This window comes from Octopus sinensis, linkage group LG17, assembly GCF_006345805.1.
Source record: "Octopus sinensis linkage group LG17, ASM634580v1, whole genome shotgun sequence".
NCBI classification, from domain to species: domain Eukaryota; kingdom Metazoa; phylum Mollusca; class Cephalopoda; order Octopoda; family Octopodidae; genus Octopus; species Octopus sinensis.
In genome coordinates this window covers 23,181,431-23,205,426 of record NC_043013.1, presented here as the reverse complement: position 1 = coordinate 23,205,426, position 23,996 = coordinate 23,181,431, and the positions used below count along the sequence as shown (strand labels likewise).

The window sequence follows — 23,996 nt, the reverse complement described above, 5'->3', positions numbered from 1 at the left end:
TCCTTGTCTGTCTTTGGTCTTCTGGAAAAGATGCTACTTATTGATGACTGACATGTGCCAGCATCTGTGAGGGGAAAATCAATAGACACATCCTTTTGTAGTGAATATGTGTGTCTCTATGAGCTGCAGGAAGTGGTATTTATTTGAGGTTGACTGAAGCAAGGTTTGAACATGCATTTCAGTTTAGTAACAACACCATCTTTACCTTCCTGGGGCAAGACTACTTTCTTAACACCATCGCTACATAACTCTCTTCAGTGTTGCAAAGGGATGGCCATCTGCTTACAAAGTTTGCTTTGCAATCAGATATGTCCCAAGTTTGAAGCCATAATGTGACTGGAATTCAAGCTTCTAGAACAGCTACAGGTCAAACGAAAACGTGTGAGTGAACTTGAGTAAAGGTAGGAACAGCATGGAAACCTGTTGGATTACACCTGTTCATGATTGATAAGACTTACCATATTGAATTGAGAACAATGGAATCTTGAATTTAATGTGACCCCGACATTTTTTGTACTAAAATTCAATAACATATTTCATCCTGTAGTAAAGATTATTTGCCAACATAACATGGCAGTCCTTGTTTAGGATGAATGTTGCTGTAATTTAACCCCAGGAAACATCGTCTCCAGCTGGCTATACGACACGATCTCTGTCCTTATATTCTCGAATAAGGGAATCTAGCACCCCTACTCAGCTCAAAACCAATATCTGCGTATCGAGATTTCTGGGTTATTTCCCTCCATCAGCACAGAATAATTGTTCGGCTGGAGGTGGCGCTGCTAAATTCCTGTTCGAAATGTATATCTTTTATTTATTTTATTTCATTTTTAATTTATCTAGTTTCAGCTCACAAGCTGTGGCCATGCTGGGACACCGCCATTTGGTGTTGCTACATGATTTTACTTCACGAATGCTTTTTAGCAATTGCCATTTGGTGCATGGGAGAGTTCGATGCAGCAAATAAAGTGAGTCCACAGCTGTAACCAATACCAGTGTCGCATAACCAGCTAAATGGTAAAATACCAGGAAATAAGAATTGGTCTGCATTGGCAAGTGGTAAGTACAAGAATTTCACTAACTGGAATAAAGTTAGTCTACCATGGGGAAGACGATGATGGGAAGAGAACGAGTATTTCTAATAGAAACTTGTCAAAATGTCAGATTGTTTTCTCGTTGTCATGGTACACCAACTTATTCCATATTGTGGGGTTTATCTTTCACATGCAACATTCATTTCCATCTTAGATATAATCCCATCATAAAGAATTAAACATTCAGAATCAAACCAAATGTATAAAACACACACGGCTCATCAGTTATGAAGCTTAGCACCCTCTCCACCTAGTTACTATACCTGGTTCAAACCCCAACTAGAACCACAAACATATTTGTAACACAGGAGAGTAAATATAGAGGGGGGAAAATGATGAACAAGAAACAAAGAAAGAAAGTGAAATCCTTACCTAGTATCTAATTTTTTAGATAAGGCATATGAACGACACCATTGTTTCTTGATAATCTGAAGAAATAGACATTGTAACAGAATGTATATGAAAGGATAAAGCCCGACCAAGGATAATGTTAAAACATTACATATGCATACATACAAACAGCATTATATAAATAGTTACATCTAATCCGAAATTCAAGAAAGGATTCCATACAGTTGCCACACAGTGTACTATACTTATTAAGAATATTTTATGGCTTGTAGACATGTTTTACCATATAAATAACACCAAAAATATTTTTGATGAAGCCATTAAATATAGTGTAGCATGTCTACAGTCTGTAGAATAATACTTTCTTTTTATCACTGTACTGATCCGACTATTAGATGTTGTTATACATCATTGGTCACAATGTGCTTCCTTGCACTGTTATGACTTCTGAATGATGCCACCCCACTGGCTCGGCAGACAAACACACACACACAATAAGTCTTTGCAGGTTTTAATGATGAATGCTGTAGAGAGGCCTGGGTCATCAATAGGTGGGCATACTAGTAAAACACCTTCAAGGTAATTTTTCATTGATGTGCCAGTGAGAAAATCCTGAGGGGTAAAGTTTCTCCATGACTACTCTAAACTACAGACTTAATTCATCCAACAAATCCCTGTGGTTTCTGCTTGCCCACTTTCACCCACAAGACTTGGGGTGACCATTACACAAGGCTATGGTGGAAAAAAAAATCACTCAAGATGCCACATAGAGGGAGTGAAACCAGGGTCTCTTGGTTGTGAAGTAAACTTTTTAAACATTCAGCTATGCTATATCCAAATATCCAAGTGTGTTTGTGTGACTACACACATGCACGCACACACACACACACACACAAACAGACATATACCCTATGACAAAGATGTCACCAATTAAAACAAAAATTGGAAAGAAAGGAAAAAAAACATGCAAATTCCTATTTTTCAGCAAAATACTAATTCAATAATTGTCACGAATCCAACTCAACAAAACTAAATTAAAAAGAAAAAGAACTGAATAGTACAATTAAGCAGAATTAATAAGTATCAAATGGTTTAAATATTTGCATTCTTTGACTGGTTTTAGCTTTCAGATTGCAGACATGCAACAACAACACCTTTAGTCGACAGTTAGAGTCAATTATATCAACATTCGTATTTTGTCAGGTATCAATCATGTGAACCTGCGTGGCCTGGTGGTTAGAGAGTTGCATTCATGATCATGAGAATGTGGTTTCAATTCCTGGACCAGGTGGTGCTATGTTGTGTTCTTCAGCAAGACACTTCATTCTCACATAGTCCTGCAATCACTCCAACACTTGACGTGTGGTACACTTGTGCACCTGTTCAGGGCAACACCAATTCGGTGGAGGCAGTGAGCTGATGTACAGCACAAATATTTGGTCCCTATCAAGAACTGATTTGTGCACAAAATTGTAGATCCGTCTTTCTTGGACTACAAGAGATTATCATCACTTTATCAATTTCTGGGGCTAAGTTTAATGTCCCCTTTTCCATACTCACATGGCTTACATGGAATCTGCTGGGGCAGATTTCCTACAGCCAGATGTCCTTCTTGTCACTAACTCTCGCCTGTAAAGAAATAGTTCCCCATAAAACCAAACGTCCTCACAGAAAATTGGAAATGAAGGACAGTGCTTGCATGACAGTGACACTGCATTACAACTATCAACAAGGAGACAGTAACACACACACACACACACACAGAGAAACAAACAAGTTGAGAAGCGTCAGCAGCGAAAGGAAAACAACAGAAATGCAGAATGCCAAGCCACTCTCTTGGTATGCAAATACTGTGAATAGGTGGGTAAAGAAAAGAATGCATGGTCAATTTCATAGGGATGTTGAACATAAGAGAGACAGAGAAAAAAGATGGCTGTGGATGACTAAAAGTGATTTAAAAGCGGAAACGGAGGCTCTAATCTGTGCTGCCAAAGAGCAATCACTAAGAACAAACTACATAAAATACAGAATAGATAACATATCAGTAAGGGATAAGTGCAGAATCTGTGGACAAAACGGTGAAACCGTATGGCATATTATCAGCCAATGTACGTCACTAGCCCAGAAGGAATATAAGAGATGCCATGACAATATAGCCAGGCTTGTCCATTGGACACTCTGCAACAAGTATGGACTTGACAGAGCAAAAACTAGGTACGATCACAAACCTGAAGGCATTGTCAAAAATGATAATGCAAAGATCCTGCAGGATTTTATAATTCAGTGCGACCATGAAATAGAGAATAGGAAGCCAGACACAATGTTAATTGAGAAAGAAAGCAAACTATGCTGGATCATATATACAGCATGCCCAGCTGACAACAAGGTATGCAATAAGGAAGAAAGAAAAGTCAATAGATGTGAGAGGTTAGCTTGGGAAGTTAAGCAGTTGTGGTCGATGAAAAAGGTGGTAGTAGTACCAGTAATTGTCGGAGCCCTGGGAACTGAGCAAAAATCTCGAGAAGTACATGGAACAAATAGGGGCTGCAATAAGGGTGAAGTACTTGCAGAAAACAGCACTGCTTGGAACCGCTCAAATACTCAGGAAGGTGCTCGAAAAATAAGACTTGTTACCTTAGTTCACTGGCAGTGAACAGCTGACACCATAGGACATCTACAGCATTAGAAGTTGTGAAAAGACAATATAATAATAACAACAACAACAATAATAAATGCCCTGATTCTGTACCAGGCAGTTGTTCTCAAGGTTTCTGATCTTGACTGATTGGAAGTGTTAACATGTACATGTTTTGTTTTGGTGTAAAAGATAGGCTACAGCAAATATTCTGCTCAATACCACATATTTGCTTGTCAGTTGTTTGACCTTAACCAGTTGAGCATGTCCCTTAGTGACTGACAATATGTGCATCTCTGATTACGAGCAGAAGTAGTGGGGGAGCATCACATTCATGTGTTGAGAAGGGTTCTTTGGGGTTTGAATAATTCACCCCTGGAAACATGGGTATGTTATTTACCATCCTTAAACAATCCTTATATAAAGTGAATTCTAACTGGGCCCCACCTGCAAGGTCATGTGCTGTTTATCTAGATATGAGGTCACCATGTGGCACACATATGGTTGTGATACATGTGCCTTGTATATCCTTATCAGACAGGTAGTCATGATGGGTACATTAGGATTCATATATTTATACCCCAGTGTCACTTTGATGGCATGCACTGCTCTCTCACTGAATAATAAAAATAATTCCTTTATTAGCCAGAAAAGACTCAAAGACAAAGAGAAAATTACAGAGGACAGTATACAACACAATGTTTGGTGGGGGTACATAAATTGTGTAAAAAAAAAATTAAGAAAAAAACATTACAAAAAAAAAACTGTCCATGGAATTCCACAGATCCAGAATTATTCCAACCCCCAAGGGCAACAACCCTCTCTCAGTCAAAAGTTCTCCGAAATAGACTGTTCAACTAATCTTTGTTGACACCCAGATTCTCCCCGAAAATGTCACTTTTACCCCTACCACTAACCTTCAATAGAATACAAGAAATCATGTACCACACAACCTGGAACCAAAGGTCAAGTATTTTATTCTTCATTTATTTTACATCTGATGACTGCAGGCTTCCATCCAATCAATCATGGATTTTCTGTATTTCTGATGGCAACAGTGACAAAGGATATGTGCAACTTGGAATATATTTCATACAGAGTATTCTTTATTCAAAAGCCCTAATTCTTCTGTTTTTTGCCAATATGCACATCTTTCAATGATAACACTTAGCGAAAGATACACACACACACATATGTGCAACCTGGGGTTTCCACACAGCTTTCAGTCCCCAATTCTAAGACATTAAACAATAACAGAGTGAGATCAGAGCAAGAACCACATGGCTGTAAAAGATGAGCCTGCTCTCCTATTTCTAACCAGTAGTATCCATCAATTGGTGGTTAGTGCTGTTGACTTCAAATGCAGAAGTCAAGAACTGATACTAAATCACAACCTCATTGTACAGAGAACTTACTGCAACTAAACAAAGAAGTTCTTCACTCAACAGAACAGCTTTTGCTGGCAGCACAGATGGGAGACATAAAAAAGAAAAAAATTGCTCTATAGCTATTTTTTTCTTTTTTTTGCTCACTGTTAAAAAGAATAAGAAGGTAATTAAAACAGCACAATCAAAGCTAATTAATTGTAAGTGAAGTAAAATGACAACAACAACAACAAAAAAAAAGAAGAAAAAAAACTGAATGAAAGGCAAATGAATAAAAAGCAGCTAAAATACTTTTACAAAGACAGATTTAAAACACAAGCAGCTTTCGTCATTGTAAGGTAGAGAAGAAAAGCAGCAGAGAGGGGGGGGGCGAAGTAGAGACTATTACAAGGCTACAAGTTTGAGAGAGGAAGAAGAAGGGAAACCAGATTGTATGATATTCATTCCTTCATTCACAAAATTAGAAATAAAAGCGAAGCAAACTTGGTTCCAATAAAAAATGCCAACTGCATTGCAGTTTTACATTCCAAAGAACAAGGTAAGAGCAGGGTCCAACAGTATTTGAATAGAGAATGATGGGGTCATTGACTACAGGGAAGAAATTAGCTCTCTACAAGGACCAGTCCCTGCCAAAGACATTTGATTCCAGTTGCCTTAGATTTGCTTTCCTAGCAAAAGGCATAAATATTATCAATCCACAACACTGCAAAAAATAGCAGCCAAATATCACTTAACCCTTTAGCATTTAAACCGGCCATATCCGGCCAAAAGTATTCTGCCTGTTTTATGTTCAGACTGGCCATATCTGTTCTCTCACACCAACCCTACAATATCATCTTAAAAATTAACAGCTACCTCATCAAAATCTCATAGCTACAAGATAATACCTGATTAGTTCAAAACAATGTGGATAAAAAAGCATTATTTTGGCAGAATAATGTGAACACTAAAGGGTTAAACAACACCCAACCTTTTGCAAAAAAAAAAAAAAAGCATATACTGATGGAACGAAGGAGAGTCATTCAATCAAAAAGAAAAGGAAATCAGAAGTCTTCAAAGTTCTCAGTAAAAAAATGTGGACCATTTCTGCTAATAAATAAATAAATAAAAAAAAACAAACAGGCAACTTATGAGTGTTACACTTGTATGTCTATTTACAGATGTTCACTATGGCTTTTCTTTTGAGAGAGGAAAAGAAGCTGTCTTGTAACACCACCTCCCCACACCTAGTTTTGTTTCTAATATCAGTTTAGAAAAAAAAAATAGAGGTGGGTTATCAGAGTTGCAAGTAAACTGTACTATAAACCTTCCCTCCCTCCCACAGCAGTTACTATTCCACCACCACCATCACTACTTATATTGCAAACATCCTAGCCATGCTTCATTTACAGACTTTTTCATTTCAATGGCATGGCTGTTTGGAATGCTATAAGCCTTACAATAATAACTGTGATCGTTGCTGTTTCTAGCACACTAAAGTTTGTTTAAATTAGAGATGTATAACAACTCCGATAAATTACTGAAAGAAATATTTACTGAGTTTTTTTTATAAATTGAAGTTTTCAGGGAAATTTACTTTCTCAACTTCCTTATATTATTAAATATACCAAGTTCACAAATTTAAAAATTCGGTACAAGATAGTTTTTAATGAACCTTTATTTATATGATTTTTTCCATTTCATGTTTATTTCATTCATTGGTTGCAATGTTCTCTCCCCCAACTCTCTCTCACTCTCTCTGACACACACACAGCAAAGTCTTTCTGTTAGTATAATTAATAATTCAAACATCAAAGGTCTCAAATGGTTCACTGACCTCTGCTACTCCAAGCATATGTTGGTGTGCATGTGTGCACTTAGAGAATGCCTTTGGTCATGAAATCTGAACACGGCGAACACTGAAATCCTCCTTATCCTATTCTATAGTGGTGAGACCTGAACACTTCCTGGGGCCCTTAGGAACCACCCAAACTCCTTGGCACCAGGATACTTCGAAAGGTTATGGGTTACCATTGGTCAGATTTTGTATCCAACCAACGACTCTACTCAGAAACTGAAATGCATCCTCTTATTTGTGCGATTCAGAAACACCAGCTCAGGCAGTTTGGCCATGTTGCTCAATTTTCTAAGTTAGACCCTGCTTACCCCATTCTATTCACTGAGGATCCAACTAGGTTGATGGCTCATGTTGGTTGACCACATGCCTCGTGGTCATAGCAGATGAGGAGGTATCTTGTGGAGAGAGGGACTGACTGGGACTCTTCTCAAAGGGTCGCTCAGGATTTGGGAATATACCAACAAATAGTGAATGCTACAAAAATACTGAAACTACACATGCCCCCCCACCACCACCACATGACCTGACTCACATGGAACCTTAGCATTTGCCATATCAGAAAAGGCTGAAAGAAATGGTGCATTATCCATGATCACTTAGTGATGCAGTGTTTCACGCTTTCGACTGATGCCAAATCCCTTACAACTACACTACATTCCACACTCTAAACACAGCATCAAAGAAAGTTAAATACAGTCCCAACACACAAACACATGAAAGAGGCAAATTTTTATGCACGTAAAAAGCACCATCCAAACATGGCCAATGCCAGTAACCCCTTACTGGCCCCCGTGCCAGTGGCACATAAAAAGCACTATCCAGTCGATGCCAGGCCCGCCTGACTGGCTGGCTCCTGTACCAGTGGCACTTGAAAGCACCCACTACACTCTTGGAGTGGTTGGTGTTAGGAAGGGCATCCAGCTGTAGAAACTCTGCCAGATCAGATTGGAGCCTAGTGCAGCCTCCTGGCTCTGCAGACCTCAGTCACACTGTCCAACCCATGCCGGCATGGAAAACAGACGTTAAACAATGATGATGATGAATTAGTAATTCCTGACTTGATTGTTCACCACATTCTTTTTTTTTCTCTACTTTACAGGTGAAATGGTTAAATGTGTTCAGAACAAGTATATACTCCCCATCTCTAATATATAATTAATGTAAAGTTGGCAATTTCCTTCCAGTTATATTAATTACTGTAGTAGTAGTAGTAGTAGCAGCAGCAGTCAATAGTTTGTCTTCCAAAGTCATTTAGCTTGGGAATTATTTAAGTGCTGAAAGACAGCTATGGTGACAATGAGAGCAACAATAACAATACATAACCTTAGGTAAAATGGAATACTGACGGAGAGAACATCAGCAGATGCATTTAAGACCAGTCACAGCTAATTTGATAATATCAAGAAGAGGACTGGTGTTCATAATATCATCAGATACAGAGAAGCAACAAGTTCTGACACAAAGGCAGCTGAGGATTTTATGCGTGGATTCCGTCAGCTCATCGCAGCCAAGGGGTACATTGTAAAACAGGTATTCAACTGTGATGAAACCGCCCTTTCTTGGGGAGAAAAAATGCCCAGAAGAACCTACATAACTGCAGAAGAGAAGAAAATGCCAGGCCACAAACCTATGAAAGATAGGCTAACTCTCACTCTTTGTACCAATGCAAGTGGAGACTGCGCCTTGTCTACCATTCCGAAAGCACACAAGCACTCAAGTCACACAAAATCCTGAAGGAGAAGCTGCAGGTCATATGGAGGGCAAACGTTAAAGCCTGGGTCACCAGGCAATTCTTCACCTAGTGGGTTGACCTTGTCTTCGAACTGGCAGTGAAAAAGTACCTTCTGGAGAATGATCTTCCTTTCAAGGCCCTCCACATCCTCAACAATGCTCCTGCTCACCCTTCTAACCTCAAAGATATCCTGGATGAATTTAAATTCATAACAGTTCTGAACATTTCACAACACCACCCCTATCCTGCAGCCCATGGACCAACAGGGGATTTCTAGTTTTAAGAAATTGTACACCAAGCACCTGTTTCATCAGTGCTTTGAAGTCACTGAAAATCCAAATCTAACCCCTCATGAGTTTTGGAACATTCTTAACTTCCTGAAAATCATTGATATGACATGGCAGGGTGTCATGAGGAGAACCCTGAATTCTGGATGGAAGAAACTGGCCTGGCTGCGTATCTGAAAGAGACTTCAAAGGATTTGAGTCTGAGGCTCCTGTAGTCAAGGAGATCGTGTCTCTTGGTCATGGGTCTCTAGGTTGATGATGGGGACATTGAACAATCTCATCAAGGAACACTCAGAGGAGCTGACGACAGATGAACTCTTGCAGCTTCAGGAGCAGCAGCATTTGGATGCAGTGGAAGAGAGAGAGGTTCCCCAGTGGAGGACAGAGTAGTGGAGAAGGTGATCTCTACAAGTGACATAAAGGTAGGGTTGGCAAAGTGGCAGAATATTTCTGAATTTGTAGAAGAAAAAAAGAAAACATCCTGAAGAAGTATCGACAGCTTGTGCAGCAGCTGTTTTGTTTAATGACACTGCTCTGGTGCATTTTCTGACACATTTTGAAAGGCAAGGAAAAGCAGACTTCTCTTGATGTTTTTGTAATGAAACGATCTGCAAGTGTGAAAAGTGAAGAAGGTGTGTCCAAAAAGCCTAAATTAAGCAAAGTGAGAGAGAAAATGCCAGAAATTGTTCTTCTTGAAGTCTTAATGAAAGGAGATTTTCCTCCCAAACAGTTATTCTCCTCCTACTCCTTCTCCTCAACACTCCATCTTCCTCATGCACAAATCATCCCATCTTTAAGGTGATTACATTAATAAAACCAATTTACATATTGTTATTACATCTACTGTTGTTCCTTGCCATTTCACCTCACGCCGTTGGAACACATTCATAAAGTACCACCTCTCATTGAGAAAAATAGGCAGACGGACTTTCGACAAACACCTCTACCTCACGAATCGATAAGCAATGTTATCCCAGGCTTCACGGTACAGCTGCCAGACATTATCTGTTGATAATTCACATTCACATATTTATTTCAGCGTAGAACAAACTATGATTGACATCCGCTTACGAATGCGGATAGTGGAAAACATGTTAATTGCCCCTTTGAGAAGGGATTTGATTCGTTGCAGACTCGCATTGCAACACAGCTTACCGTAGAGCTACTAAATCACCTTATGGATATCTCTCCATTAAGACGTGCTTATGGCTTCATACCTGCATACCTATTTCATAAAAACTTACATATCCTGTCAGCCACTTGCTTTTATCCTTCTGACATGCCATGACAAAAGAGGTTCACCATTGGCCGAAATACTGCTAAAGCAGAAGAATCAAGATGAAATGGGGCTTCAGAATCGTCGTTGGAGACTACCATCTGTTGATCACAAGCTGTTGAATGTGCAGCCACCAGAAGAGCTCTCGAAACAGACGACCAGTGAAACCCTCGCCTGACCACTATTGCCATCTTATCTGCAACCAATGTAGGACTCGTCAAAATGTGAATGCTTCTTCAATGGCAGCTGCTTGAGCTTCAGAGACAGAGAACCAACGAGGAGGCCGCTGATCTGCTAATGCCACATCTACAGCTGCTGCAAGAGCTTCTGAAACGAGTCCTCACAGGAAACGTTGCCAAGCCGCTGGTGCCGCATGCACTTCAGCCACACGTGCCAAGGAGAATGAGGAACTGTGCCACAGACATCGGACAATGGATGCTGCATACACTGCTGCTGCTTGATCTTCCCAAATGTTACAAGACCATGATAATCGCCTTCAGAGTGATGCCAGAAAGTGAGCCCTTAGGAAAGGTGTTTCTAAACTGTTGGCCTCACAATGGGCCTTAAAAGCACTCCACAAGTGTGTGGTTCTAATCTGCGCTGGGCTGAGGATTAATGTGTTGAAATCAGAAGAGCATTGCATGAATGTGGTAGCCGAGGTACACCTCAAAAATTTTCTCATGTGTAAGACCTCATCTTTCCACAGTCGAATGGTAATTTATTAAGACCCGTGCAATGCCAGGTACTACAGCTATGATATATATATATATATATATATATATATATATGGGCCTTAGCAAAAACCAAAGTCTTAGTAAGTAGGAAGGCAGACAAATTATAAGTCTCTTCAGGTAGATGGCCCTGCTCAATCTGTAGAAAAAGTATGGGTAGAAACTCCATACGATGTACCCGGTGTAAGATATGGACACATAAAAGGTGCAGCAATATCTAAGGAAGGTTAACCGAGAAGATAGTTTTTGTGTGTGGCAGATGCACAGGGGCAATAAACACTGAAGGTGTACAGAAAACAGATTCCATCACATACCTGGGGAAAAAAACTAGAAGTAGTTGATAGCTTCCGCTACCTAGGCAACTAAGTCTGTAGTGGGGGTAGTTACTCTGAGAGTGTAACGGCTATAATAAGAATAGCCTGGGCAAAAATTCAGGGAGCTCCTACTTCTACTGGCAACCGAGGGCCTCTCGCTCAGGATGAAAGGTAGACTGTATGATGCATGTGTGGCAACTGCCCTGCTATATGGCAGTGAAACATGGGCTGTGACTGCTGAGAACATGCATAGGCTTGAAAGAAACAAAGCTAGCATGATCCACTGGATGTGTAATGTCAGTATGCAAACACAACAGAATGTGAGCGCTTTGAGAGAAAAGTTGGACCTAAGAAGCATCAGATGTGATGTGCAAGAGAGACGACTGCACTGGTATGGTCATGTGTTACATATGGATGAGGACAGCTGTGTGAGGAAGTGCCACACCCTAGCGGTTGAGGGAACCTGTGGAAGAAGTAGCCCCAGGAAAACATGGAAAACAGAAGCAATGACAAGAGACCAAGACCTTTGGAGTTATGCTGTGATTGAGAAGAGCTGGCAACTAAAGTGAGATCGCAGCCATGGCCGATGCCAGTGTTGCATGTCCAGGCCCATTTAAGAGTACCTTTGATTCATCGGGCAGTATGATATGCTTCAGAAGACCTGTTGAGTCAAGTAAAACCAAAATCATAGCTGTGGACAGTACCCCCAACTGGCTCCCATTCCGGTGGCACATAAAAAGCACCATTCAAATGTGGCCGATACCAGTACCCACTGACTGGCTCCCGTGCCAGTGGCACATAAAAAGCACCCACTACACTCTCAGAGTGGTTGGCATTAGGAAGTGCATCCAGCTGTAGAAACATTGTCAGATCAGAGTGGAGCCTGGAGCAGCCGCTGGGTCTCCAGACGTCAGTCAAACCATCCAACCCATGCCAGCATGGAAAACAGACATTAAACGATGATGATGGTATATATATATATATATTGCCATGCTGGACAGCTGAAATCCACAAGTTTGTTTTCATTCTCTCTGTTTATTTTCTCTTGTCCCTTTCTGTTGAAGATTGTAGGCTCAAAATATAAAAGACATTTTTCATTTTCCCGAGCGTTAAACTAATCCACTTGCTTGTTGTTCATACACCTGTCTTCGTCTTTTGTTTTTCTATAAATTTCAAATTAAATATATATATATATATATATATATACATACACACACATACATACAAGAGAGAGTCGGACATCAAGATATATAGAGACAAATAGACAAATATATATTTCTTTACTACCCACAAGGGGCTAAACATAGAGGAGACAAACAAGGACAGACAAAGGGATTAAGTCGATTACATCGACCCAGTGCGTAACTGGTACTTTATTTATCGACCCCGAGAGGATGAAAGGCAAAGTCGACCTCGGGGGAATTTGAACTCAGAACGTAACGACAGACGAAATACCGCTAAGCATTTCGCCCGGAGCGCTAACGTTTCTGCCAGCTCGCCGCCTCAAATAGACAAATATATTGATATGCATACATATGATGATCACTCACACACACACACACACAAACTATAAGATATACATGTATAAACAGTGAGAGACAGAGAGAGAGGAAATATGATGGAAATGAAAAGGCTTTAAAACAAGCAACAAGCACCAACAAACTGTGTAGTGTGTGTGTGTGTGTATGCAACTGGTATTACTCAATCACCAACAAAGAGTGAGAAAATAGAGATGTTATGTAGATGATGGGGAGACTGGTGATTAGTCATAGCTTAAGAGTTGTTTGGTAGGAAATCGAAGATTTCATCTCTTCGCTTCCCATTTGAAATATGATCTAAAAACCTGCCAACAGATGAATCATTTTAAAAATAAAATCCTAAAATGTTTTTTTTTTAAGATACACAATTGATTTTTTTTCTTCTTTTTTTGCAGTTGTTTGAAACGGCATTAAGAAGAATCTGTATCTCTGAATCTCTCCATCTCATTGTAAATAAATATTTTTTTGAAGCTGACGATTTGCTTTGCCACTGCTTCAATTTTCCCGCTTGTACAGCCGCAACAGCAGATGAGAAAGTCAAGACAGCAGCAGAGTGAGTAAATGATGTAAACTCTGGCTCATTGTTTCAAGTATTTCTGTACAGACATAAATTTATCGAAACATAAACAGAAGGCACAGTCATGCTGCCTCACAAAGTCTCACTCCACCCATGCCTGCATGAAAAAAAAATAAAAGAAAGAAAAACAGACACTGAACAAACTAACAAGCCAGACGGTATGGAAACAGATGAGATGAGGAAAATAATCATAAAATGGCAGCAGAAAGGAGAAATTTATCTAAAGTTTGTAACCAAGACAGAAAGGACAGACTTTAAAGAATTTGTGAAGAAACATGGAATAAAAACGGATGGTATCCTTCCAAGAAAAGCAACACTAAAACCACACAGCAAAAACAGAAAATAGAACAATTCTTAAGAAAAGAAACATACACAATTAATGGCACCAACAGGTACAAAAGATGACAACATGATTGTTACCTGTCTGCAATCCAGGTTCAAGAAGTATAAAACAGGCAGGTAGTGGACAAACATGAAATGATAACAAAGGCAGAATCGGCAGAATTAATACTAATAACAATAGCTACAAAATTATGGTAAAGTGTGAAAGAACATCAACTTAAGTCTCCAGACGATATTTCAGTTTATAGAACAAGTGTTTTTTTTTTCCTACAGAAAAAGCACTGAAATGTAACAACTTCTGGCTGAAGAATTTATGCTTTCTATCCTGTTACAAGTGGATATAACATTCGAATGGCTAAAATATTTGACACATTCCATCTACTTGCAATAAGCACCATAAGTAGGTACAATCCATAGTTGTAAACAATACATAATGACTTTTCAGCTTTTATAGTGTTGAATTTGTTGTGTTGTATGAGTGTGAACCGTGACAGGGGCACTTTGCTGTAGCTTTGTTTTACAATTCAATCAAAGGAGACCTGATAGAAATTACTGTTGTAAGAGACATGAGAGAGGCCACCGGTGGATCGAATGAGACACAATATAGGTGACCACTATGCTGAAATGGACACAGCACAGATATAACCCATCTGGACAGGACACAAATTACCATTATGTGAAACTCAATGAAAATTACTGGAACTATGTTGAAAGAGACACAGCATAAATGAAATTAGAAGGAAATCAAGGAAAAAAAAAAGAAACCCATAATCAGCAAAGATGACAAGGAAGCCCCAACAAAGTCACTCAAATGGCTAGAGACAGCAGCCAAATTCTTTGAAGTCACATCTTACTGTCTTTAAAGAAGATAACCTAGAATGCTTTTGGTCAAAAGTCTGCTCAGTCAAGATTTTCCAGGAGCTAAACCATCTCAAAGACGATGACGAGCCTAAAAAAGCAACAGTAATCTTTGAACTTAAAAACCAGAAATAAACAGAAGCAAAATCAGCGCCTGAATCCTGTTATCTGCTCTGCTGTGGAAATCAGCCGAGTCTGCTATCAGCATTATCAAAACGGTTTATGGACCACTTAAGAGTTTACAGTACTTATAGCCGAAATTACACATTTGGTTTTATTTCCTTGTCATTATTTGAGCAACAGGTCGTGTACAAACAAACACAGTTGAATGTAGGTTGAAAGACAGAAGAGACAAACAAAAGCAGACAGACAGACATAGTGAGCTTGCATGTGTTTGAGGGCAGAAGAGAGCGAGAGAGAAAGAAAGAAAGGGCGATTTTATAATGAGTACCACAACAGGGTCAATAAATTAGAGGCAAAACTTTTACGAGGTTTAAAGAGTGGATTTGGGGAGAAAGAGCAATTGGGAAACTCCACACATTTTTCTTGCTACTGGTCTAACTTTCCCACAAACAGATAATCCATTAGTAACCAGGAACACTTATGAACACAGTAGAATATATATATATATATATATATATATATATATATATATACACATACACACAAGAAACTACAATAAACTTGTTCATATACTTACAAACAGGTTTACGAGAGAGAGAGAGAGAGATCTGACACAATTTTGGTCTTTACTTTTTTTTTTTATTCATTATCTATAATATTATTATCTGATTAAAAGAAAGTGAGTGGCCGAAAGAAAAAGAATGGAAAAAAGTGGTACATTAGATATATTTAGGACAGTAAAGAATATATTCCTGTACAGGACAGACTTGTCAAAGACATGGCATTTCTTTCTAATTCTGCTACCATGATAAAATGTACCGTGTACACTCTGTGAAGTGGACAGTGTTACAAAAGGGCATCCAGCTATAGAAACCCTGCCAAAACTTGCTGCTTCAATAACAATATGGTCCTCCAGCCCTTCTAGAAGAAATAACCCATATCCGATCCATACCAGCAGGGAAAGCAGAAATGAAGCAACAATGACGAGAGAGAGAGAGAGAGAGAGAGAGAGCATGTGTGTGTGTGTGCAGGTGGGGGCTTAGCCATATCATTAAGAATTTCACTTCAAGGGCCACATTGGCTCAAGAATCAATACTTTGTGGATGCTGTTGGCTGGTTTCATCTATTACATCTGCAGCTTGACTCACACCTTGGGAGTGAAACTGGTAAGTGTATACATGTATGTGATTATTTGTGTGTGTGGTTTTATATATAAATATATGGTAAAGACCTCCTTCAGTCATGAATGACCATGAGATTGCACCTAGAAAGTTCCCCTCCGAGGCACATGTCCAGGTAAGATTGTTTCATGGAAGACCAGCAGGTGCCCATGCATACCAGCCTCCTCTCACTCTCCACATCACCGATGTCGTCCAAGGGAGAGCCAAAGGCTCATACAACTTGGCACCAGCAATGTTGCAACTCATTTCTACAGCTGGCAGGACTGGAGCAACGTGAAAATAAAGTATCTTGCTCAAGAACACAACACACAGCCCGGCCCAGGAATCAAACTCACTACCTCATGGCTGTGAGCCTGATACTCTAACCACTGAGCCATGTGCCTTCACTGAGTGCAAAATGGATATTTTGGCAATTGCTGGCTGAAGTGTTTCCCTTTCACTTTTCACTGAACGACAAAAGTTAAAGTGAAGCACTAAACTCAAAAAAGTTTCCTCATTTTCAATAGGTTCTGGAAACAATAACTGAATTTCAACAAACCAATGGCGGTTCTATTCAATAATTCATCCTGCAAAAAATAGCAACCAAATCTCTCTCAAATCACACCCTACCTATTGACTTAAAGATAATTAAAAAATGGAAAAATACATTAGAAAATGAAATCTTAAAACACACAAGATCAATAAAAGATGGAATGGTCACAGCTGGGACGTTTTTGATTATAAGTGTGTCCAATCAGAGATGATCTGGAGCTAAACCACTCATGAAACCTTTCTAAGCATGTGCTCAACCTACAAGAAACAACAGTCGAATCTCCCTCAAACCACACACAACTATGTTAAATGAAGAATACACTGAAGGGTAGAGTGATGGAGAAATCCATGAGATTTTTTTTCTCTACTTTCACTTTCGTTGCTGCACAGCAAAGATGAATATTTTTTCCTCCTTGAGGGTGGTTCTTTGGTTGAAAATGTGAAAATGTGTTGTTAATAGCAATCATTGAGTTCTTTTCTATCTTCTCTTTGGGATACAATTTTTATATTTTCACTTGCAAAACAACAATAACAACGATTTCTAAACGACCCGATACACTCAACCTCCCCAGACAATTCAAACTGAATCATTTAAATTCAGCGCATTGAACTTGTATCTTAATTGGAAACCAAAATATTAACAAAAGAAATCTTCTTCGTATGTGTGAAAGAGAGGGGAAAAGTGTGTGTGTGTGTGTATGTGTCACACACGCAAATGATTTTTTTTTCGCCGGCCATCAGATATTGTGAAAGTAGAAACGACGGAATGGTGCCACTGGAGAAAATCGGGACGACTGGGCCTAAGTATAATAATACAAACAGAATTTCGCGTTATGTAATTATTTTTTTTGTACATCGAATCTAAAAATTATAAAGAATTTAACCACACAGTTACCAAGACAGCAACTTCTAAACATTGAGATTGTTGTTGTTCGCTGCAATAAATATGAAACGTTAAAATCTTTTCTCCGCTGCAAAATAACCGTTATTTTGATTCTGACGTTGTAGGCCCACACGTTTTCCGACATTGTTTTCGTTTATAGCACTTGTGTAAAAAATTAACAAACGTATTCAGGTATCTCGAGTGTGGTGAACAAGAAAAATAAACGCGTGTGTGTCTGTGTGTGTGTGGACGAATGCACCACTTCGTGACCCTTTTTTTCTGTGTATTTTAGTGGCAATCAATAAGTGTATCAGAGTAAGCATGTGTGTAGTTAATGAGTTTAGTATTTCAGTGGCAAACAATAAGTGTGTGCAGCTTTTTTTGTTGTTTTTTTTTTTTTAGTGCGTGCAATGGTACTTTAATATTAATCAATAAACTGCGTGCGTGTGTGAGAGTGTGTGTATGTGAAAGGGAAGAGGTGTTTGTGTGTGTGTGTGTGCGTGAGGAAGAGAGAGAGAGTAAGAGCTAGTAAGTAGGTATACGGAACTTTACTGGTAATCGATAAGTTCCTATGTGAGTGCGTGTCTGCGTGTGTGGTTCTGAACGAAATGTGAAGGAGTGGAGGAGAGAGAGAAGTAGAGAAAGAGAGAGAGGGGGAGAGAGAGAGAGAGAGAGAGCTTCTTAACGGTGACTGCTAGTCTCAGTTGAGCACATGCTCTGCCAGGTCGCCGCCGCCGCCGCCGCCGCTGCCCCGCAAAGCTTAAAACCAACGAAACTACATTTGCGAGCGACGGGGTAGGAACTAGATAATGGCTGCTGAAGTGGAGGGAAGGGCATGTGCAGCAGATTTGATGCAGGAGAGGGGGGAAGAGGAAGTGTAGATGTAGAAGGGAGAGTGAAAAGATAAGAGCAGCAGAGAGGGAGAGTGAAAAGTACATATGTACGGGAGAGTGAGAGGAGAGAGAGAGAGAGTGAAAGTGAGTCAGAGACGACATGAGTGTGAAAGAAGAAGAGTACGAATGAATGGGTGAGGCTGTTGGAGAGGCGTTGGATAGCGAAAGTACGGTGGCGTATTGAGGGCGAGGATTAGGAAGAGATAGGGTGATGGAGAGGAGGGAGAAGAGTGATGTGAGAGAGAGAGAGAGAGAGAGAGAGAGAGAGAGAGAGCAGAAGGAAATCAGTGTTGGGACTGATCGGGTATTGTCAAATGGAGAAGAGGCGAGAGAGATGAGACGGCAAATGTCTTTAAGTTTTCTTCGAGAAGGAGCTGTGCCGGCAATGCTTGCAGTCCCTGCATGACGAATTGGATCAGTGGTTTTCAACCATTTCTTTTTTTTTACCTATGCACCCCTTTGATTCCATTCAATGTTTGAAAAAAAAAACCCATCACATTTTTGTAATTAAATATGATTAGGAACTGTATGAAAACATTGTTGGTATTTTGTGTAAACCAGTTTACTGCACCCGATTTTTAACCACTAAATCTTATATGGTCCCTCAGGGGTCACATGGGCCCTGGCTGTGAACCACTGAGTTAGATCAACACAAATCATGTTCTTCTCAAAGCCAATGGGCTACAAGAGGGCTGCATGATGGTGAAGAATTCTAGAGAATTGATGTTCTGGGGGCGAAGGACTAGTCACAGTGAGACAGGGTGGTAATATGGATGGGGTGAAGAGATGAGTGAGTGAGTAACTGGGTGAAGATGGTTATAAGACCAGCTGACCACAACACAAAAACTATTGTTGTAATGGTATAAAAAACAGAGAGAAGAGAGACTTTGTGTGCTCCAAGTTGGAATCTGTTGGTGAACACTAGCAAGTCACAGTTGACTAGCATTTCTTTGTTATCTACAATGCCAAGGTGTGCACCACCACCACTTCAAAAAGTCATAACCAATGTTTCAGTAGTGCTGCTCTTTGAGAACAGTATTTAATTGTGAGTCTCACCTTAACTCAGCTTTGTAAAAAGTAGTAGTTGTTGGGAGATGGAAGTATCAGAGGTGGGCACGGGCTCTGAAGAGGAAGATCCTGTCTTTCAGACGCAACCTTTGCTATGCTGAAGAAGTACATTCAGCAAGATTCTCAGTGGTGGTGAAGCATTGCATTTGTAGTGACCTTCAAGGCCCTACTTGCATGTTGTTCATGCTTGTCTGGGGATGGTTCCATGCTTGTCTGTGCAATAATGCTAGCACAACACCAACTGGAGAAGGTTTTCCAAGGTCTCCCTACCCAGAAGTCAGTGCAAAGTGTTTAGGTTGCATGCAGACGATGCTTAGTGCAAAAGAAATCAGGGACGAATAAAGAGTTTAATAGGATGTGGATGTCCATCTGGTCACTAACCCTTTACTGTGTTCAAGTAAAGGATCTCTAATTCCGTGTCTTCAAAAGCACAGAGTCAGCAGACAATTCCTTGATGGGCATAACAACAAACTTCACTATTTATAGCTCAGCTCTTTTTCATATGAAGTGCACAATATGTAAACATTGGTATAGACACTTGCGCATGCACATGCATGCGCACACACACACACGTCTTCTGCTATAGCTTCAGGAACACCAAAGCCATGTAAGTGGATTTGGTAGATGGAAACTGAAAGAAGCCCATCATATGTGTGTATATGTGTGTGTGTGTGTGTATTTATATCTGTTGGTCTTGACATTGTGTGATAGTCGTAGAGTATCACCATCTTGCAAGTGATGTCATTCGTATCCAGTTGCACATGGAAACATGTTCAGTCATGTGGTAATATTACCCTGCTTGGAAAGGGCATCCAGTCACACAAAAATCTGCTTCAACAGATTCTGTCTGACCCATGCAAGCATGGAAAAGGACGCTAAAACAATGACAATGATGATGATGTCACTGACATACAAGTAGTGTTGTTCATTTCCAATGTTTGATGAAATCGTGTCCACTTATCATCACCATCATCATCCTTTAATGTCCATGTTTCATGTTGTTACGGGTTGGATGGCTCAACAGAATCTGACAGGCCCAAAGACTGCATCATGCTCCAATGTTTGGCATGGGTTTCTTTGTTACCTTCCCGAATGCCAATAGTGTGTACTGGGCACTTTCTTTTTCATGTCACCAAAACAAGCAAGGATGTTGTGCAGCTCGCAAGATAAGGTTCTATTCAACTAAGTGAAACTACACCAGAGCAGGCGGTTGCTTTCTGCTCAGAGATGAGCGAAGAAGCCAGAGCAGAACAGATTTCTGCTGGAGGGAGGCTGCTCAGCTGCTCACGTTTTAGAAGAGAAGGTGAAGCGGTGAAGTGGCATTTGTGTGAGACCTCAAAGTGTAAAGTGAGAAGAAGTGAATGGGGACAGAACTAGGATTGTGGGTGGCATATGGGAGAATAGGAGAAGGGGAATGGGTGATGGGGTGAATATGACAAGTGAAGAATAAATCTTCAATGGACGTAGGAGAGATAGGGAAGAGTAAGTGGCAACTATGAAAGTGGACAGGGTTGAGGGAAAGATGTAGTGAATGGTGGGAAAAGAATGAGGCGGGGTGAGCAATGGTGCATGGGCGTATAGTGTAGCATCACCTGGCAGAAAGCAAACCTTCCTCAGTACCATGCCACATTCACTTGAAAGGTTGTGTCTGGCAAGTTACTTGGTGACTTTGCTAGTGATGGTATCATGGAGAAAGCACCCAGTACACTCTGTAAAGTGGTTGGTATTAGGAAGGGTACCCAAACAGACACTATGTCAAAGCAGAGAGCAGAGCTTGGCACAGTCTTCTAGTTTGCTGTCCAGTCAATCTATCCAACCCATACAAGCATGGACAACAGATGCTAAATGATATATATATATATATATATATATACGCATGTAAATATAAATATAGAATGGTGGTACAACAATGCACTAATATTTACTGGAAATAGCAGTTGATATGCATATATATGTATGTGTATATATATATATATCTGTCACAAACTGTGTGGTCTCGGCATAGGCGGAAAACTTGAGTGGCTGCACAACTTCCTAAAAGATAGAAGGTAGGCAGTTGTGGCCAATGGAGCCACCTCCAAGGAAACACAAATAACAAGCAGTGTTCCTCTGGGCACTGCTGTTCATAGTGGCCCTTTCAGACATGCCCTCAGTTGCTAAGATGGCCACCCTTGCTAGCTATGCTGATGACACAAAAGTCTCCCACACAATACAAAACCCTGGAAATATTGCACATCTGCAACAGGAGTGGATACAATATACAGGCGGGCTGAGGACAATATGCAGTTTAATGCAGATAAGTTCCAGGCCCTGCGCTACCAGCACACAAAGGTAAACGACATGCAGACCGGATACACTGGCCTGGGAAGAATTGTAATTCCTGAGTCAAAATCAGTGCATGACCTGGGCATTGACATGAGCAATGATGCATCTTTCCAAGTGCATATTACTAATTTGGTAATAAAATGCAGACGGCTAGCTGGATGGATTCTCCGAACTTCCAGAACAAGAGAGAAGGAGACACTGGTGGTCCTTTGGAAGACATTTGTCCTCAGCCACCTGGACTACTGCTCCCAACTATGGTTACCACACAATATAAAGTTAACAGCAGAACTCGAAGCAATTCAACGAAGCTACACTAAGATCATCTCAATGCAACATATAAGCTACTGGGAAAGACTAAAAGTATTAAAACTCCTCCCTGGAGCGAAGGTGTGAGATATGCAGTGATATACATCTGGAAAATCCTGGAGGGTCTTGTCCCAAACTTTGGCATTCAAAGTTACCCCAACAGCAGAACGGGGCGCCACTGCATGGTGGCGAAGATCCCAACATCACCATCAAAATACAGGACCAGATACTGCAACAGCTTGGGTTTCAGAGGACCACAGCTCTTCAATATCCTTCCTAAATGCCTGAGAGACCTGCATGGTGTGGATGTGGGTTTCTTTAAAACTAAACTGGATCTCTTCTTGTCAGGGGTCCCAGATGAACCTACCTCTCGGCAGGAAACACAGATGCGGGCAGTGGCATTGAACTCCCTTGATCAAGTACCACATATGAGAGGTGGTTTCACATACTAGTGTAGCTCATTCAACGGTATGGCCACAGCCTTCGGGCTGAAACATTTTTAAGGATTTATATATATATATATATATACTAGCAGAGATACCCAGCCATGCTCGGGATTAAAATGGCATAGATTTTTATAGTTTTACTTGTTTCAGTCATGTGACTGCAACCATGCTGGAGCACCGCTGCTGGTTGAAGAAATCAACCACAGGATTTATTCGTTGTAAGCCTAGTACTCATTCTGTCAGTGTCTTTTACCAAACTGCTAAGGTACGGGAATGTAAACACAGCAACATCAGTTGTCAAGCAATGGTCGGGGTACAAACACAAGACACACATACACATATATACAACAGTCTTCTTTCAGTTTCTAAGTACGAAATTCACTCACAAGGTTTTGGTTGGCCTGAGGCTATAATAAGCATATATATGTATATATATAGTAGCTGATATACCCGGCAATACCTGGGAAGGTGGGGCTTATCCCTTGGTTCCGTTCTCATAATTGTCTTGCTAATACAATAACAACAATACAAAGTATGTAGCCCTTAAAGCGGTTTCTGTGCATTTACAGAGAATACCGAACTCTCTTACAAAGGATCATGTCTTTAGGAATTCCCACTAAGTTATGAATACCTAAATTGTGAAGTCACTTATGTAATAACCTGATAGTAAGAATTCAAATAAAGTAGCCCCGAAAAGCACTTTAATATGTTCCCAAAGTATATAGGTCTTGGGAGGAAATACCAATAAAGTATGTATATTAAAATTGTGAAACATTACATAATAACAGGCTAATCAGATATGAGATAATAACAATTAAAAGTAAATAACTGTGAAAAAAGCTTTTGTGTGTTCCCAGAGAATATTACTCTCAGCAGCGCTTGTGTTGGTATATTCGTGAATAAGTCACTAACCGAAATAAGTGGATCTATTGTTTAGGAGAATACTATTTACTGGTTTAAGCCTTGTACTGGATAAATTGAGAGAATAACTAAAATAGTTCAGATACTAAGAAATAAGCATACTGAAAACGGATGGGTTATTTCTCTTGGAAGCTTAAAAATAATTACTCCCACCGTTCACTCATGCCCAAATATTATTCCTCTCGCCGTTTACCCAAACATTTTTTCGAAATCAATTTATACTTAAAACCTCCCCAGACACAAGCTATGTGCATGTGAAGTTTAAGAAAAATCAGTTGAGCCGTTTTGGCGAAAAACAATGACACACCGATACACACACACATTTTCAGTTTTAATATGTAAGATATATGTATATATAGGCG

General features: G+C 40.0%; 1 protein-coding gene across 5 annotated transcripts in view; it reads right to left on the bottom strand.

The window, feature by feature from the left end:
* LOC115221116 (chromodomain-helicase-DNA-binding protein 8) overlaps positions 1 to 23,996 on the bottom strand; it is a 158,239-nt gene that overhangs the window by 113,476 nt on the left and 20,767 nt on the right. For 4 of the 5 annotated variants that reach the window (XM_029791330.2, XM_036510432.1, XM_029791333.2 and 1 more), the window contains exon 2: positions 1,467 to 1,522. The exons of the other annotated variant lie outside the window; for it this stretch is intronic. The gene's annotated coding sequence lies outside the window, so the exon portion shown is untranslated. The remainder of the gene's footprint in view (positions 1 to 1,466; positions 1,523 to 23,996) is intronic. 5 annotated transcript variants of the gene reach the window in all.